Raw genomic sequence first — 5,606 nt, forward strand, 5'->3', positions numbered from 1 at the left:
TAGTGTTCCCTGATAATTGCTCGTATTTCTGAGGGATTGGTTGTAATAATTCCATTTTCATTCATGATTTTATGTATTTGGGTCATCTCCCTTTTCTTTTTGAGAAGCCTGGCTAGAGGTTTATCAATTTTATTTTTTCAAAAAACACAACTCTTGGTTTCATTGATCTGCTCTACCGTTTTTTGTTTTTGTTTTGTTTTGTTTTGTTTTAGATTTTATATTGTTTATTTCTGCTCTGATCTTTATTATTTATCTTCTGCTGGGTTTGGGGAGTTGTTCCTGTTCTGCTTCTTTTTCCTTAGATTTTGGATTTCTGTTAGATTTTGGATTTGGGATTTTTCTTGTTTCTTGAGATAGGCCTGGATTGCAGTGTATTTTACTCTCAGAACTGCCTTGGCTGTATCTCAAAACATTTGGATTATTGTATTTTCATTTCATTTGTTTCCATATATTTTTTAATTTCTTCTCTAATTGCCTGGTTGACCCATTCATTCTTTAGTAGGGCGTCCTTTAACCTCCAGGCTTTTGGATGTTTTCCAGACTTTTTCCTGTGGTTGGTTTCAAGGTTCATAGCATAGTGTTCTGACAGTGTGCATGGTAGGATCTCAATTCTTTTATACTTATGAAGGGCTGTTTTGTGAGCCAGGATGTGCTCTATCTTGGAGAATGTTCCATGTGCACTTGAGAAGAAAGTATATTCTGTTGCATTGGGATGCAGAGTTCTAAATATATCTTTCAAGTCCATCTGATCCAATGTACCATTCAGGGCCCTTGTTTCTTTATTGTTTCTCTGTCTAGATGATCTATCCATTGCTGTAAGTGAAGTATTAAAGTCTCCTGTAATTACCACATTCTTATCAATTAGGTTGCTTGTGTTTGTGATTAGTTGTTTTATATATTTGGGGTTTCCAAATTCGGTGCATAGAAATTTATACTTGTTAGCTCTTCCTGATGGATAGACCCTGTAATTATTATATAACGCCCTTCCTCATCTCTTGTTACAAACTTTAATTTATTTTTTTTTAATTTTTTTAATGTTTTATTTATTTTTGAGACAGAAAGAGACAGAGCATAAACAGGGGAGGGGTAGAGAGAGAGGGAAACACAGAATCGGAAGCAGGCTGCAGGCTCTGAGCCATCAGCCCAGAGCCTGACGCGGGGCTTGAACTCACAGACCGCGAGATCGTGACCTGGCTGAAGTCGGACGCTTAACCGACTGAGCCACCCAGGCGCCCCACAAACTTTAATTTAAAGTCTAGTTTGTCTGATATAAGTATGGCTACTCCGGCTTTCTTTTGACTTCCAGTAGCATGATAGTTCTCCATCTGCTCGCTGTCAATCTGAACTTGTCTTCATGTCTAAAATGAGTCTCTTGTTGACAAGAAGTAGATGGGTCTTGTTTTTTTTATCCATTCTGATACCCTATGTCTTTTGGTTGCAACATTCAGTCCATTTACATTCAGTGTATTATTATTGGAAGATATGGGTTTAGAGCTTGTGATGTCTGTAGGTTTTATGCTTGTAGTGGTGTCTCTGGTACTTTGTGGTCCTTGCAACATTTCATTCACAGAGTCTCCCTTAGGATCTCTTGTAGGGCTGGTTTAGCGGTGATGAATTCCTTCAGTTTTTGTTTGGGAAGACCTTTATCTCTCCTTCTATTCTGAATCACAGACTTGCTGGATAAAGGATTCTCGGCTGCATATATTTTTTTTTTCTGTTCATCACATTGAAGATTTCCTGCCATTCCTTTTTGGCCTGCCAAGTTTCTGTAGATAGGTCTGCCACTACTCTTATGGTTCTACCTTTGTAAGTAAGAACCTTTAATCCCTAGCTGCTTTCAGAGTTCTCACTTTATCCTTGTATTTTGCTTTTTTCACTATGATATGTCATGCAGAAGATTGGTTCAAGTTACGTCTGAAGGGAGTTCTCTGTGCCTCTTGGATTTCAATGCCTTTTTCCTTCCCCACATGAGGGAAGTTCTAAGCTATGATTTGTTCAAGTACACCTTCAGCCTCTTTCTCTCCCTTCTTCTTCTGGAATTCCTATGATACGGATATTGTTCCATTTAATTGTATCACTTCGTTCTCTAATTCTCCCCTCATTCTCCTGGATTTTTTTATCTCTCTTTTTCTCAGCTTCCTGTGTCCATAATTTTATCTTGTGATTCATGTATTCTCTCCTCTGCCTTTTCAATCTGTGCTATGGCCACCTCCATTTTATTTTGCGCCTCATTTATAGCATTTTTTAGCTCCTCATGACTATTTCTTAGTCCCTTGATCTCTGTAGCAATAAATTCTCTTCTGCCCTCTATACTTTTTTCAAGCCCAGCGATTAATTTTATGACTATTATTCTAAATTCTTGTTCCATTATATTGCTTATGTCGGTTTTGATAAATTCGGTAGCTGTTGTTATTTCCTGGAACTTCTTTTGAAGATAATTCTTCTGTTTCATCATTTTGGCTAGTTTTCTGACCCTTATGTTTTTTAAAAGCTTGTTGTATTCTTTGCACCTGTGAGCACTGCTATATTAAAGGAGTGTCATACACTGTCCAGAGCCTGGCCTTTCAGGAGGTATTTTTTCAGGGATTGTTACTTGCTCTCTGTTGCCGTGACTTTGGTTATTTTATTACCCTACTTGTAGTAATATTTTGGACCCTCCACCAGGTGTGCTTTGATTTCTTCCTTGGAGTAGCCATGTAAAGGAAAACAGATAGACAAACAGGAGACAAAAACATGCAAACACACAAAGAAATAACACAAAGAAACAAATGAACAAAAACAAAAACCTAAAGACTAAAAAAAAAAAAAAAACCCAAAACATACTACAGGTAAAGAAGAGGGTGGAGGCAGTGTTGATGGAAGAGCATATACAAAGAGAGAAATGACAGGAGCGTGGCCAGCCAGGTGGAATAAACGTGGATTGGGCAGAGAGACTAAAAGTCTTATTCCAGAGAAGGAGAAAAAAAAAATAAAGAAGGAGGCAGGGAAATCAATAGGAAGATAAAATTACCCAGACAGAGAAACAATACGGCTTGATTATTCCAGAGAGAGAAAGAAGTGTAAAGATGGAGGTGTAGAACATGTATCAAGTCAATGGATTATTTATGCCTTTTTAGATAGACCAATAACCAGAGTGACCAGCGTAGGGGAGGGAAGAGATAAGAAGGAGAAATGGGGGGCGGATATATCTATATATCCAGAATTGACCAAGAGTTAATCCAGGTAATGCTGCATATCTTGTATGTAGTAGCTGTCCACAGGGTCCGTGTGGCTCAGGTGGATACCAGCTACCCAGATCAAAGGGGCATGGTTTGGTGTATTCTTAACTACCTCCACTATGAGCCTTGGGAGTGATCCTTGAGGCCCCGCCTTGGTGATGATGGTGTCGGGGGAATGGTGATCTCCTAGTCTCTTTTCCACTGAGCCGGCCCCTGTGGACTCATTAGAGTCATCCTCAATGTGCTGTGGTCACAGACAGGGTGCTTCTTCTCGCTCTACCAACTCCCCTTACCCTGAGCTTGTCTAGGATTCAAAGTTCCACTCTGTGCGCTCTGGCATTGGGGAAGCACCTCTCAGTGCTGAGATATGTGGTCCCAGCTGGCTTTGTCTGTGCCGCCACACTTCAGGGAGGACCAACGTCTCCTATTGAGGACTGAGAGCCACTGCCCGTGCCATGAGTCCCCGGGGTGTCAGACATAGGCAGGCTTTGTTTTTTTTCCCACAGCACTCCAGGGAAACGGCTGCCTTATCCTCCTGTAGACTGAGTCCTGGGCCCAGCCACTGTGCCTGGGGGTGGCAGACACAGGCAGGTTCTGTGCTATCACACAGCCCTCCAGGGAGGGAAGCACTTTCTCTACCTGCGGACTGAGACCCTGACCTACCCCCGCACCCAGGCCTGGCTCCTTTCCTCCCCAGGTGCGCAAACAGGGAACTGGCCCCAGTCCGAAGAAAGCCCCACAGTTAGAGATCAGATCCCTCTCAATCTCATCCTGAGGTCTTTCTCCTATCCAGCTATGGTCCTGCACTTCCCTAGTCACTCTTTCTGTTTCCTTTGTCTCTCCTCAAAAGGGTGTTCTTCCGGTATGTGCTCACACAGTCTTTTTTTTTTTTTATCTCCCCCAGTTTAAAGTTACCCACCTATCTCTTTTCCAGTTTTCCCATTTTCTTCCTAGTAGATTCAGTCTCTTTTCCTCCGAGGCTCTGGTGTTCAAAGTCCTTTGTCTTCTACACTTCTTTGAGAGACATGGGAAGTATGGATCCCCCTACTTCTCTGCCATGTTGGCCCAAAGTGTCCGTCTAATATCTGGTAAGGATATCCTACTCCACTGCTGCAATAACTGTCTACCATCAATGATTTAATAAAAGTACAAAGTTATTTCTATGTAACCTATCTTTTAAAAAATCAAGTTAGTTTACATATAATATAGTATTGATTTCAGGAGTAGAATTTAGTGATTCATCACTTACATATAACACATAGTGCTCATGCCAACAAGTGCCCTCCTTAATGCCCATCACCCATTTAGCCCATCCCCCCACCCAACACCCCTCCAGCAACCTTCAATTTGTTCTCTATAGTTAAGAATCTCTTATGGTTTGCCTCCCTGTCTGTATTTACCTTATTTTATTTTCCTTTCCTTCTCCTATGTTCATCTGTTTTGTTTCTTAAATTCCACATATGAGTGAAATCATATATTTGTCTGTCTCTGATTAACATATTTCACTTAGCATCATATACTCTAGTTCCATACACATTGTTTCAAATGGCAAGATTTCATTCTTTTTGATCACCAAACAATAATATTCCTGTGTGTGGGGGGGGGGGTAGGGGGTGGGTGTCTATCTTCTTTATCCATTCATCTGTTAATGGACATTTGGGCTCTTTCCATAATTTCACTATTGTTGATAGTGCTGCTATAAACATTGGGGTACATGTGCCCTTTGAATCAGTATTTTTGTATTCTTTGGATAAATACTTAGTAGAACAACTGCTGGATCATAGGGTAATTCTTTTTTTTTTTTTTTAACATTTTGAGGAACTTCCATACTGTTTTCCACACTTGCTACACCAGTTTGCCTTCCCACCAACAATGCAAAAGGGGTCACTTTTCTCCACATCCTTGCCAACATCCATTGTTTCCTGAGTTGTTAATTTTAGCCATTCTGACAGGGGTGAGGTGGTATCTCATTGTGGTTTTAATTTATATTTCCCTGATGATGGGTAATGTTGAGCATCTTTTCATGTGTCTATTAGCCATCTGGATGTCTTCTTTGGAAAAGTGTCTATTCATGTCTTCTGCCTATTCCTAAATTAGATTATGTGCTTAATGGGTGTAGAGTTGGATAAATCCTTTCCAGACTTTGGATACTAACCCTTTATCAGATATGCCATTTTCAAATACCTTCTCCCATTCCATTGGATGCCTTTTAGCTTTATTGATTGTTTCCTTTGTTGTGCAGAAGCTTTTTAAATTGATGAAGTTCCAATAGTTCATTTTTTCTTTTGTTTCCCTTGCCTCCAGAGGCATGTCTAGTAAGAACTTGCTGAAACCAAATTCAACGAGATTGCTACCAGTTTTCTGTTCTAGGATTTTCATAGTTTCTTG

This window comes from Herpailurus yagouaroundi, unplaced genomic scaffold, assembly GCF_014898765.1.
Source record: "Herpailurus yagouaroundi ecotype Mexico unplaced genomic scaffold, PumYag 67555, whole genome shotgun sequence".
Lineage (NCBI taxonomy): Eukaryota > Metazoa > Chordata > Mammalia > Carnivora > Felidae > Herpailurus > Herpailurus yagouaroundi.